General features: G+C 47.9%; 1 protein-coding gene across 2 annotated transcripts in view; it reads right to left on the minus strand.

Annotated features, from left to right (window-relative positions):
* The window catches only part of LRBA (LPS responsive beige-like anchor protein), a 920,035-nt gene that overhangs the window by 776,619 nt on the left and 129,067 nt on the right, over positions 1 to 14,349 (minus strand). The window lies entirely within an intron of this gene.

Genomic DNA, 14,349 nt, shown 5'->3' on the forward strand with positions numbered 1-14,349 from the left:
TGCAGCTTAATGACCGGGCCAATTTTTACAATTCTGACCACTGTCGCTTTATGAGGTTATAACTCTGGAACGCTTTAACAGATACAGCTGATTCTGAGAATGTTTTTTCGTGACTTATTGTACTTTCTGATAGTGGTAAAATTTCTTCGATATAACTTACACTTATGTATGAAAAAAATGGAAATATGGAAAAAATTAAAAATGATTGCAGTTTTCAAACTTTTCATTTTTATGCCCTTACATCAGAGATATGTCACAAAATACTTTACATCAGCACAATTTAGTAAACAATTTTTTTTTTGTTAGGACGTTATAAGGGTTAAAAGTTGACCAGCGACTTCTCATTTTTACAACAAAATTTACAAAGCCATTTTTTTAGGGACCAACTCACATTTGAAGTCACTTTGAGGGGTCTATATGGCAGAAAATACCCAAAAGTGACACCTTTCTAAAAACTGCACCCCTCAAAGTGCTCAGAACCACATTCAAGAAATTTTTTTTTTTTTTTTTTTTTAAACTTTTTACGTGCTTCACAGGAACTGAAGTAATGTGGAAGGAAAAAATTAACATTTAACTTTTTTTTTTTTTTTACAAACATTTTACTTCAGAACCAATTTTTTTTTATTTTCACAAGTGTAAAAAGAGAAAATGAACCATAAAATTTGTTATGCAATTTCTCCTGAATACATCAATACCCCATATGTGGGGGTAAACCACTTTTTGGGCGCACGGCAGGGCTTGGAACGGAAGGAGCATCGTTTGACTTTTTCAATGCTGAATTGGCTGGAATGGAGGTCGGACGCCATGTCGCGTTTGGAGAGCCCGTGATGTGCCTAAACAGTGGAAACCACCAACAAGTGACCCCATTTTGGAAACTAGACCCCTTAAGGAACTTATCCAGATGTGTGGTGAGCACTTTGAACCTCCAAGTGCATCACAGAAGTTGCAGAGCCATGAAAATAATCTTTTTTTTTCCTCAAAATTGATTTATTTTAGCCCACTATTTTTTTTTTTTATTTTCACTAGGGTAACAGGAGAAATTAGACCACAAAAGTTGCTGTCCAATTTGTCCCGAGTACGCTGATGCCCCATATGTTGGAGTAAACCACTGTTCGGAGCTCGGAATGGAGGGAGCGCTGTTTGACTTTTTGAATGCAAAATTGGCTGGAATCAATGGTGGTGGTCGAGTTTGGAGAACCAGAAAAGAAAAGAAGCGCAAGAGTGACACACACACAGCCCAATATTGAATGAAAAAAAGCTTTATTAATACAATGCCAGTCAAGGATAATTAAAAACACTTATAAAAACATGCAGTCAATAACATGTAAAGACAGTGCATAGAAGGGATATATGACAAAAATATTAAGAGTATAATACTCAAATAGAACCACCACCCAGCAGGTAATTATGTAAATAGTATACTGAGAGGTACACTCATGAATCCAATCTCATAAAGGACAGCAGCTAGCATATATGCATATAGATAATAAATAGATCCTATAACACAGGAATATATAAGCATATGTGTACTATTCCAAATTCAAACACATGGATGCGCTAATAAAAGAATACATGAATTTTTGGCCCAAAAGGATTGCCACATATTAGACTTCAGCACCCATATATATCCACACCAGCTTAATCTGCCCTGGATCATATCCATGAGTGTCCACAACGCGCATCGCTACCTACACAGACAGCTTCCTCAGGCTTGCACCTAGCTAGATTATTCTCTGTAGTGCCCAACTTTCCATTTATACACAAGTTGAGTTTGGAGAACCCTGATGTGCCTAAACAGTGGAAACCCCTTAATTCTAACTCCACCCTTAACCCCAACACACCCCTAACTATTTCCAAACCTAACCATAACCCTAACCACAATCCTAACCCCAACACACCCCTAACCCTAATACCCAACCCTAACCCGAACCACAACCCTAACCCCAATCCTAACCCTAATCACAAACCTAACCACAAACCTAACCCCAACACACTCCTAATCCCAACCCTAACCCTAATTCCAACCCTAACCCTAATAGAAAAATTAAAATATATTTTCCTTATTTCATTATTTTTCCCTAACTATGGGGGTGATAAAGGAGGGGTCTATTAACTATTTTTTTTATTTTGATCACTGTGATAGACCCTATCACAGCGACCAAAATGAACTAATAGGAAAAATCTTCCTATTGTTGCTGGCCGGCAGATCTCTGCGCATGTGCCCGCCTTTTTTTGTCCCGGAAGAAGATGGTGGCGCCCATGGGGGGGAAGCACGTGGGCAGAGGAGCACGGGAAGGTACCAGGGGGTAGGGGGCACTATTACTCTCTCCTCTGATGTGCGATCATATCAAAGAAGAGAGAAATTAAATGGCACATAAGACTTTTTTAAGGTTAATAACGGCGATCGCAAAACCGGGGTCGGTAAAAACCGACCTGAATCATATTCTCTGGGGTCTCAGCTACTCCCGGCAGCCGAGACCTCAGGGAAAATCCGACTCTGGGGGGCGCTATACACTTTTTCCACAGCGCCGAAAATACCCTTAACTACCGCCGTTAAAAGGCGTATCGGCGGTCGTTAAGGGGTTAAACCTGTGCTCTTCCTGGGATTTGGGGGCCATAGGGTGGTCCTATCAGTGATTCTTTGTATAAGTGTGTGCGCAGCGATTGCTGTCAGTCACTGATAAGACTGCCCACTGGACGCAAAATTCAAGACCAGCACCCCCCCGTTCTATAACATGGTGCCTGTAGATTGGACTGCATTTTCAGGGTGACTGATTCCCTTTAAGTAGAGAGGAGATAATTGTGCCTAAAGTATTTGGAAGAAGCGATCATCAGGGATACGTGGAAAATCCTGCAGACTATTTTCAGCTGAAAAACAGCTTAAGAATTGTGTAAAAAATTTGGTAATGTTGGTTTCCTAATTCAGACAAAGCAGTGGAGAAGGCTCCTGCTATAACCAATTGTCTTAAGGCCCCGTTTACATGGAACAGCAGCAGGATACGACCTCTGATCGGTCGTTTAAATATCTGTTTACGCAGGCAAACCAAAGTAAACGATGCACACTGAGCTATCTATACTAGATCACTTAACGGATGAGTTATTGGCAGCACAAGTCCTGTTTACACAGAGTGTTGCACCTCTGAGAACAATGATCTTTCATGCTGCACCAAAAAAATAAATTCACCCCCATGATCATTCGTTCCATTTGTAGATCGGGTCATCGGAAAGATAATTGTGAAATGGAAGTTTTTAAACAACACTCGTTCACAATTATCTTGCAGATATATGCTTCTTAACAGCGGTCGTTAAAAGGCCTTATTCCTCAGCACAGCTTTTTTAAGCTCAGATTGTAAGCTTGCGAGCAAGGTCCTCACTCCTGTTGATATCTTGATTCATGTGTCTATTGTAATGCTGTAATATCTTTTGTCTGTACAAGGCCCCTCTAAAATGTATAGGGCTGCGGAATATGTTGGACCTATAGAAATAAAATAATTACTATTATCATGATAGATTACAGTAACGCCCCACGACTTAAATTCCCACGGGTGTCAGCTGTACATGACAGATAACACCCTGCAGCGTTGCCCCCGGCCAGTTCTGGAGCCAATCGAGGGCAATTAACCCCTTAAATACCACTGTCAATTCCTACAGCGGTATTTAATTGGCTACAAGGGGATTACAAGAACCCCTTTGTAACAATCGGACCCCTGCTATTTGAATTGCGGGTGCCGATGGTTACCATGGTAGTCTGAGGTCATGTGATGACCGAAGGGTACTCTTGCCTGGGAGGATTCAGATATAAGCTGGATCTCACAAGCACAGTCACCGAGATACTGAGTCTTATGCACTGCAGTAAACAAGTAGTGCAGTGTATGAGACCAGTGATCAAAATAAAAACTATACATGTCCCCACAGTGGGACCAAGTCAAAGAATAAAAAACATGTACCACAAAAAAAAGTGCAATCAAGTCACTAAAAGCTGTTTCATTACACAAAACGCAGCGTTTTTGATAAAAGAACAAAAAAGTACACAATTGATATCGCCGCGTCCGGAACAACCAGATTTTTTTTTATTCCGTTTGGTGAACGACTAAAGATGTAAAATCAACATTTTTGTCTTTTTGGAACTTATATCCATCTCCGATAGAAACACCAAACTTTCTCGCAATAAGCAAGCCCTAATATGGCTCATCCGGCACACACACACACAAAAAATAAAAAAGTTACAGCCGTCAGGATACGGAGACCAAAAAAATCCTTTTTTTAAAAAAAGCATTTTTACTGAGCGATAGAAGCAAAACATGAAAAACCCCATCTAAATCTGGTATCGCTGTAATTGCACTGACCATAAGAAAAAATTCATCAAATCACTTAAACCGCACAATGAACCATGCAAAAACATGGATTTTTGTGATAACCTCACCTCACTGTAAAATCCTTTTCTCCGAGACGCTCATTGGGGGACACAGGTACTGTGGTGTATGCTACTGCCGCCTGGAGGCTGACAGTAAGTGGAAAAAAAGAGGTTAGTGCCTCCTCCGCCGTATACACCCTTGCCCCGATTGCGGGCGGAAACCAGTTTGATGCAAAAGCAGTAGGAGATCGAGCAAAAATCAGACATCAACCTTAATGCAGGTAACATGTCTATAAAAAACACCACCCTAATATCAAACAAAAAAAGCATATTAAGTAAACAAGAGCCAACTGGCTATCAGGGTGGGTGCTCTGTCCCCCAATGAGCGTCTTGGAGAAAAGTATTTTACGGTGAGTTATCACAAAAATCCATGTTTGTCCTTCGCCTCATTGGGGGACACAGGTACTGTGGGACGTCCCAAAGCAGTCCCTGGGTGGGAAATTGACTCACCGATCCAAGCTACATGCCCCTCCTGTCTAAAGGTGCGCCACTGCTGCTTGGAGAAACCTTCCACCTAGGCTCACATCCGCTGAAGCCTGAGTATGGATATTGTAATGTTTGGCAAATGTGTGCAGGCTGGACCAGGTTGCTGCCTTGCAAACTTGTTCTGCCGATGCCTGGTGCCGAAGAGCCCAAGAGGCGCCCACTGCCCGAGTAGTGTGCTCTGATCCCCGCTGGGGCTGGTGCGCCTCTGATGCGGTAAGACTCTTGAATAGTCAACCGAATCTACCTGGCTATGGTCCATTTTGAGGCAGCGAGTCCCTTCCTGCGACCTTCAAGAAGCACGAACAACGCGTCGGACTGACGAAAGGGTGCCGTCCGCGACACGTACCTCCTGAGTGCTCTCAGCTGGGCCAACGTATGAAGGGCCTTTTCCACATGGTGTACCGGTGTTGGACAAAAAGAGGGCAAGACAATATCCTCATTGACGTGGAACGAGGAAACGACCTTTGGTAAAAAAAGGAGGAGCTGGTCTAAGAACCACCTTATCTTTGTGAAAAATGAGAAACGGAGCTCGACAAGATGGAGCTGCCAGCTCACAGACCCGCCTGATTGATGCTATAGCTACGAGGAACACCACCTTCCAGGAAAGGTATGACAAAGAGACATCCTGTAACAGCTCAAATGGAGCTTCCTGCAGACCTTCCTTAAGGTCCCAGGCGTCCATAGGCGCCTTATAGGAAGGTACCAAGTGGTAGACCCCTTGGATGAAAGACTTTACCTGCAAATTGGTAGCAATCCTTTGCTGATAAAGGATGGATAAAGCCGATATCAGTCTCCTGAGAGAACTGGGGGCCAAGCCTGAGTAAGCCTGACTGGAGAAAGGCCAAGATGTTAGGGATAGAAAATCGTAATGGAGAACAACTGCGGCTTCGACACCATGAAAAGAAAACTTTCCAGGTGTGGTGGTAAATTTGTGCCGAGGTAGGCTTCCGGACGCTAATCATTGTAGCAACCACTTTGCGCCCAAACCTTGCCTGAGTCAGAATCCAAGATTCAACGGCCAAGCCGTCAAACACAGGGCGGGTGGCAGATCGCCCCCTGAGAATGTAGATCCGGGCGCTCTGGCAGTCGCCATGGGACGTCGGCGAGCAGCTGCACTAGATCTGCGTACCACGCCCGACGGGGCCAGTCTGGGGCCAGCAGAATCACTGGAACCCCCTCTGCCTTGATCTTCTTGTTGACCCTCTGGAGTAGTACCAGCGAGGGAAATAGGTATGGGTGGCGAAACTGGTTCCATGGCAGAACCAGCGCATCCACGGCGATTGCCTGCGGGTCCCGGGACCAAGCGATGAATGTGCGCACCTTGGCATTCACCCTAGAGGCCATCAGATCCACATCGGGTGTTCCCCACCATTGGCAAATCTGACGAAAGACCTCGGGGTGTAGAAACCATTCCCCGGCCGCAAGCCCCTGCCGGCTGAGGAAGTCTGCCACCCTGTCCTCTACGCCCGGGATGTGGAGTGCCGAGATTATCGAGTGGTTCCTCTCGGCCCAGCAGAGGCGGTTGCCCTACCTCGCGCATGACTGCCCTGCTGCGGGTACCCCCTTGGTGATTTATGTAAGCCACCGCAGTGGCATTGTCCGACTGATTCCGGACGGGGCGAACTGCTAGGAGGTGATGAAAATGTTGCAGAGTTAGCCGGATTGCCCGTATCTCCAACAGGTTGATCGGAAGGCGAGCCTCCTGCGGCAACCACCGTCCATGGGTCGTGTGGTGGTGAAAAACCGCTCCCCAGCCGAGGAGGCTGGCATCGGTTGTGACCATCAGCCACTGGTTCGGGGGAAAGGGTTCCCCTGGAAAAGGGTTCCCCTGGAAAAGGGAGGAACTGATCGTCCACCACTTGAGTGCCTGTCTGACCTGCGAGGACAACAGACCTCAGTGATTGAGCGTGAACGGGTTATTGTCTCAGGATGACAAGAGGGCATGCTGCAGGGGGCGAAGATGGAACTGGCGAACGGGATCGCTTCCATTGACACCACCATTTTTCCTAGAATCCTCATGCAGAAACAGATGGTGTGAGGGAGTGGCTGGCGAAGTATCTGAACTCCCTGCCAGAGAGCTAGGGCCTTGTCTCGAGGGAGAATTACCAACCCTTGGAAAGTGTTGAAGATCATCCCTAAAATGGATTACCTCTGGGCTGGGACAAGGGATGACTTTTTTAGGTTGACCAACCACCCTTAGCGGGCAAGAGTATCTAGCGTGATGCTGACACTGTCCTCGCATGCCTGCCTTGAAGGGCCCTTGATCAAAAGGTCATCTAAGTAGGGCAACACGACTATGCCCCGGGAGTGCAGGATGGCCATAGGGACTGCCATGACCTTTGTGAACACTCTAGGGGTGGTGGCTAGCCCGAAGGGCAGTGCAGCGAACTGAAAATTTAGACCGTTTATGGCGAAGTGTAGAAAACTTTGATGTGGAGGGAAAAATGGGGATATGTAGATAGGCGTCCTGGATATCGATAGAGGCCAAGTATTCTCCTTGCCTCATTGCCTATATGACTGAACGGGGAGACTCCATCTGGTAATGTCTGATCCCGATAAACCGGTTCAGGAGCTTTAGGTCCAAAACGGGCCCGACAGTCCCGTCCTTTTTGGGGACTGCAAACCGATAGGGCTTCTATTCCAGAATCTTCACCTTTTCTGGTATGGGAATAATAACTCCGTTGTGCCGGTGTATATCGATGGATCCTAATAGAGCCCTTGCCCGGGTATCCCCCTTGGGAAGCCGGGAAAGAAAAAAATCATCTTGAGGGGTGCTTGACAAATTCCATCTTGTACCCCGAGAACACCAGCTCTCTCACCCATGTGTCGTGTGCGACATTGAGCCAGACGTGGCGGAACCAGAGTAGACGGCCAGGCCACCTACCCTGGTAGTGATGTCGCCTGGCAAATGCCTCGAGTCATTTGGCTGAAGATCTTTAGGACCTGGATCCCCTCGATCTGGGCTGGTTAGTACGCATCCTCCCTAATGGGTTGGTTCTATATGAGACCTGTCGATCCCTATCCTGGTTGGGGCTACCTGATGCGGCGGAATTGGCCGCTGTTGTCCACCCGGGGTTGCGAAAGGCCCGAAAACGTGCCTGAAACTGGCGACGAAACGGCGGTTTGACCCTTTGTTGAGGGAGAAAACCGCTCTTCTCTACTGTAGAGTCAGAGATGAGCGGATCTAATTTTTCACCAAATAGGCGGCCGCTCTGGTATGGTAGCGATGTCAAGGACATTTTTTTTTTTTTTTTAAGCGGAATCTGCCCGCCATGTCCTCAACAGAGCTCTCCTAATGGGAATTGCATTTGCTGCCCCAAGTGCCGCGCAGTTGGCCGCATCTAACGAACCATTTTCTGAAGTAGTCCCCCACCATAGCCATCTGATTTGTGATCTCTGACACTTCAGCTGGTAGGTCTATGTCTTGCAAGGCTCTGTTCAATGATTCTGACCAAGAAATCATGGCCTTGGCTACCACGTTGCCGCGAACGAAGGAAAGAGTGCTGCTCCTGATGCCTCAAACACTGAGTGAGCCAAGTTCTCAATCAGTGGGATCCTTAATAGAAGAACCACTAGGTACGGATAGTAGGGTTCTCGTAGCCAGGCGTGACACAGGTGGATCCACCGTTGGGGATTCCGTCCATTTTTTACAGAGATCCGGGGCAAAAGGATACCTCGCCTCGAGTGCCTTCTGGCCAGAGAAACGCCTGTCCGGCTGTTCTCCATGTCGTTGCACTACATCCTCAAACTCAGGGTGAATGCAAAATACTCTATGGGGGAGCTTGACTCACTTAATTGACACCTTATGGCCTGGGCTCGGTCGGACTCGCAGGCTTCGCATACTCGCTTGGTCTGCGCCTGCGGAAAAGCGGACTGACAGGAGATGCATGCAGCGTATAGAGACATGTGCGTCTTAGCTTTTCCTGACATGCTGTACCTGTCAGGCATCCGTGCTGAAAAGATGCTGGGGGAGGGCGCTCTCAGTTTTTCCTAGTGTGGGTTCTCGGGGGGCTAGGGGGCAGCACTTACCCCAGTCCTGTGCCCCCTGTGTCTCAGGAAGTGCAGAGCGTCGCTCCGTTCAAACAGGTGCACACCAGAACTGCGGGCAGGCCCCCGGAAGAAAAAAGGGATTCCAGGGCGCGGTACTTCCATCTGCAGCCTAGCTTTTGCCCGAAGCCGGGGCCTAAATTTCTTCAGCGTACGCCCAAGCAACGGGGGGGGGCGGGGCCGCCGTGAAGCGACGCCGGTGGCAGGGACTTTCGGCCGCAGCCTAGCGACAGCCGAAGCTGCGGCCTGGATTTTCAACTATCCGCCCACGGATATCCAAGGCTGGAAACCGGGTCCGCCGCTACCAGGCGCCAGGGAGCGCGTTATGGCTGTATCCACGGAAGCAGCTAAGGGCTCCAGCCCCGCGCCGCTGCAGGAGCCCTCCCAGGCTACCCTCATCCGTGCTTCGGCTCCAGCTCAGGAAGAGGGGAGGGGGCGCCGTATGAGAAAAAGCACCCTAGCTCCATCTAACCCCTTCAAGGGGTGAGGAGATGGACCGTCCGCCACCTTGCCGCACCGCAGTCTTAACATTGGTGGGGCAGTGGGGGCCACACGCACTAACACTTGTGCCTCTATACAGCCTAGGGTTTCCATACCTTAAGGTGGACATGGCTAAGTCCGGCATCAACACGTCGTGGGAGAGGATACGTGGAGGCGACACTGGCACGTGCTCGCCCGTTGTTGGTTTGGGGAGATCGGACCCTTTCAATAGGGTCCGTCGCACCTGTCTCATATTCGTAGGGTAAAAAAAAAATTACCTGCATTAAGGTTGATGTCTGATTTTTGTTCGATCTCCTACTGCTTTTGCATCAAACTGGTTTCCGCCCGCAATCAGGGCGAGGGTGTATACGGCGGAGGAGGAGCTAACCTTTTTTTCACTTAGTGTCAGCCTCCAGGCAGCAGTAGCATGCACCACAGTACCCGTGTCCCCCAATGAGGCGAAGGAGAAATAAAGATAACAAGTGTTGTACTGTTGTCTATTTGTTCATTGTACCTCACAAAAATGAAAATAAAAGGGTCGGCTCACATTTATCTTGCCCTCCAAGTTGAACCCTTACGTCGGGGTTTCCGTGAAAACTCTCCAAAACCGTGATTCAGGCTACGGGCCCACATAGCGTTTTAAAACGCTCACTAAAAACCGGACTCCTTCACAGAAATCGCGCGTTTTTTTCCGTGCGATTTCACCGCGATTATGATCGCGATTTTGCCGCGATTTTCACGTGCGGTATTCAAGCACTTTGAGAAAATAGGGGGGGGAAGCCAGCACTGCTTAAGGTTAGAACACATAAATTGAAGTGCATATGCACATAATATCCAGCTGTATTCAAAAATGAGATATTTGGCAAAAAAATTGATCAATTCAATTGAGCCACCCCGCCGCGCCAAGGCAATCTCATGTGGGGGGTCCTACTCTACATTTATAATAAATACTGTGCCATTACGGCCTCCTAAGAGCATGACCACATCAAGTGCAATCTGTACCTGAACATTGCTGGATCGCTCCCATGAAGCCAGATGAAACAAGTGCAGATGAAGGCCAACCAGGTCTGAACACAGACATATCAGGATTGACCTCCACACATTGCCCAAAACATAGATGAAGGGCGATATTGGCCCGGACACAGGTGCACAATTAAATAAAGCTTGGCACAGTATTTATTATGAATGTAGAGTATATTTACTTTCCGGCGTCCCGCGCTGCATTCCCGGGCCACAGCGTTCCCAGTAATGCCTTGCGAGACCTGTGATGACGTTGGTCTCGCGTTACTATAGCGATCTCGCGAGACCGTTAGAGTCACGCGAGACTACGTCATTACAGGGCGTTGCCGCAAGGCATTACTGGGAACGCTAGGCCGGGAATGCAGCGCGGGACATCGGAAGGTAAATATACCCCGATTTTTTATTTTTTTTTTTTACAGGGGCATGGTATCCAGGGCCTGGAGGACAGTCTCCTCTCCTCCACACCGTGGGTACCAACCAAACATGAGACGCTTAACTTCCCGCATGGTGGGCATAGCCACATGCGGGAAGTAAGCGATTTTCATGCATTCCTATGGGTGCGGAATCGCGGCAATTCTTTGCGATTCCGCACAAAAGAATGAGCATGCTGCGATTTTTTCCGCGATGCGGTTCCGCCACGGGAAAAAGCACAGCATTAGCACAGCATGTGCGGAATGCCATAGGAATGCATGGGGGGCGTTCTGTACACGATTTTTAAACGTTTTCGCACCGAAAATCGCGGCAAAAACGCCTAAAAATCGCTACGTGGGCACACAGCCTCAGACAAAACCTCCGACAGAACCACTCACTTATGAGGCAGATAGAGTCACGTTGAAATGGTTTCCGTTCTGGCGGTGTACCATTATTTTAGGTGTCTTTAGCACACAAGTGTGGGCAACCAGAAATCTGTGCACACCAAAAAAGATTGACACCACTAGGACAGACGCCAAACAGAGTCCAAAAAGTCTCCATCTGCCTCATGATGGGAGGATCCATTGGGCATTTGGTATAAATCGCATTTTTGTGGGATTTATACAGAATCTCTGAATTAAGTGCTCAGCGTAGAACACAAGAATATGATCCCAGCCTTATTCTGGAAGCGATTGAAAATTATTATGTACCCCAAAAATGTTTCCAATAGCAGCCAATTTATCCCACAAAAAAAACAGTCCCCACTCAGATACATCATCTGTCACTGGAACTATAGCAGGCTTCCATGTTACTGGTAGAAAAAAAGACACTGGAAAAGTGAGATGGCTCCCGCCCCCTCAAAATCTAGAAAATTCTGCGCTCCCAAATCCAAATTGTCCCCTACTTCTGAGCCCCACTGTGCCTAAACCACAGTAAGCGGACACGTTTGGCATTATTGAAGGGGGAGCAAGCAATTTATTTACAGGGTGCGCATCGCCAAAGGCACAATGTATAGGGTCGCTACACAATATATGGGGGCTTTACACTGTAAACAGGCACTAAACTAGCAGTTTTGCAGTTCTTCAGAAGAAAAGGCTGGAGTGGATGTTACAAAATAGTCTCTGCAGTCGTAGATGAAATCATTGAATGGTGCAATATCTACAATGGGGTCACTTTTGGGGTTTTTCTGCTGTTCTGCCCTCGGGGCTCAGCAAATGTCGCTTCTACAAAAATCTGTGCTCCAAAAGCCAAATAGCGCTCATTCTTTCTCAGCCCTGACGTTTGGCCAAACTGTAGTTTCTTTTTTTAAATTCGTTTATTGAATCATAGACAGGGTATACAATATACAAACGGACGATGATGAAAATACCATATAACACGTATATGTTCCACAGAGCATTAATGTCAGACAGTGTATGTATATGTCAATTACCTTACATTAGTCTGAGTGTTATTATTCAAATAATAAAGCCTGCCAAACCTCTAAACCATTACTACTACTACAAAACAACAACTATTTGCAGCCTATGTCTATATAATTAGCTCTTTATCATGCGATATCTCCATCCTACAACATGAGGTGAGAGGAATTCCACCTCTCCCATATCTTCGCAAATTTACCCGGGCACCCTCTATTTTGATACAGCGTACGCTCGTATGGTATAATTGAGTTCACCAATTCAATTCAGACCCTAAGGGAGGGATCCGAACCCCCCATCCACCGCAGTGCCAGCATCTTACGTGCCATGAACAATGTCTCCCGCAAGAAAATCCCCGTATAATGTCCCCATGTCTCATCATCCCACACCCCAAACAGACAAACCAATGGCTCAGAGGGAATAGGATTTTGTGCCAGGGAGGTTAATAATGATGTCACCTCTTTCCAATAATGCAAAATCATGTGAATAAAATCTGCATCTGATGTATGACATCTCAGACACTCCGAAGATTGGAAACGGCCCATCTTAAAAAGTCTAGTGAGAGTCAAATATGATTGGTTTATAATATAAAGTTGTATCATTCTGTTGTTAATTGACGGAGACACCTTGGTTGGTGACTCCAGAATTTCCTCCCACTCCTCTCCCTGCGCATCAGGGATGAGCCTTCCCCATTTCCCCCTAACCAAGCATATGGCAGATTCCGTCCCCACCGATAGCATGTATGCAGGGCCGTTTTTAGGGGAGGACGGGGGGTGCGATCGCCCGGGGCGCCACCCAAGCCAGGGGGCGCCTGCCCAGGGCCGCCATCAGGGCATGACAGCCCTTACTGCTGTATGGGGCCCGATGAACAGCAGTACAGAAGGGGGCCCCGCAGATCAGGGGCCCTGCTCCTGTGCTTACAGTCATCGGGCCCCAAGTGCTGCATGTCATGGGGCGCCAGGCGGGCCCCAAATGTGTGCTGCAGCCGGGCCTGCAGCACACACATCAGCAGAGCCGCCACAGCGGCCGACATCCAAAGCTACAGAAGAGCTGAAGGACCTGTGGTGACGTCATCATTACCACAGTTCTTCACCATTGATCAGCCCTCCCCCTGATCACATGACGATGACTTCACCACAGGTCCTTTCAGCTCAGCCTCACACAGCTGCAGCTCCAACTTCAACACAGGAGCGAGGCCAGGTAAGAAAAAAGTTTTTATTTTATTTTATTATTGAAAGGGGCAATATGTTTCCCTGGCAGGACTGGAGACACACAGGGGCAAATATGGAGAAATGGGGGCAGAATGCAAGACATGATGGGGGGGCAGAATGCAAGACATGATGGGGGGGCAGAATGCAAGACATGATGGGGGGGCAGAATGCAAGACATGATGGGGGGGCAGAATGCAAGACATGATGGGGGGGCAGAATGCAAGACATGATGGGGGCAGAATGCAAGACATGATGGGGGCAGAATGCAAGACATGATGGGGGCAGAATGCAAGACATGATGGGGGCAGAATGCAAGACATGATGGGGGCAGAATGCAAGACATGATGGGGGCAGAATGTGACAGTAAGACAGCAGGGGGCAGAATGTGACAGTAAGACAGCAGGGGGCAGAATGTGACAGTGAGACACAGGAGGGGGCAGACTGCGAGACATGGGGGCAGAATGTTACAGTGAGACACAGGAGGGGGCAGAATGCGAGACATGGGGGCAGAATGTGACAGTGAGACACAGGAGGGGGCAGAATTCGAGACATGGGGGCAGAATGTGAGTGAGACACAGGAGGGGGCAGAATGTGACAGTAATTACACAGGAGGGGGCAAAATGTGAGACATGGGGCAGAATGGACATGGGGCAGAATGTGACAGTAAGACACAGGAGGGGGCAGAATGTGACAGTGAGACAGGAAGGGGCAGAATGTGACAGTAATGACACAGGAGGGGGCAGAATGTGAGACATTGGGGCAGAATGGACATGGGGCAGAATGTGAGAGTAAGACACAGGAGGGGGCAGAATGTGACAGTAAGACACAGGAGGGGGGCAGAATGTGACAGTGAGACACAGGA

This window comes from Dendrobates tinctorius, unplaced genomic scaffold, assembly GCF_039654945.1.
Source record: "Dendrobates tinctorius isolate UK_male_01 unplaced genomic scaffold, ASM3965494v1 ptg000008l, whole genome shotgun sequence".
NCBI lineage: Eukaryota > Metazoa > Chordata > Amphibia > Anura > Dendrobatidae > Dendrobates > Dendrobates tinctorius.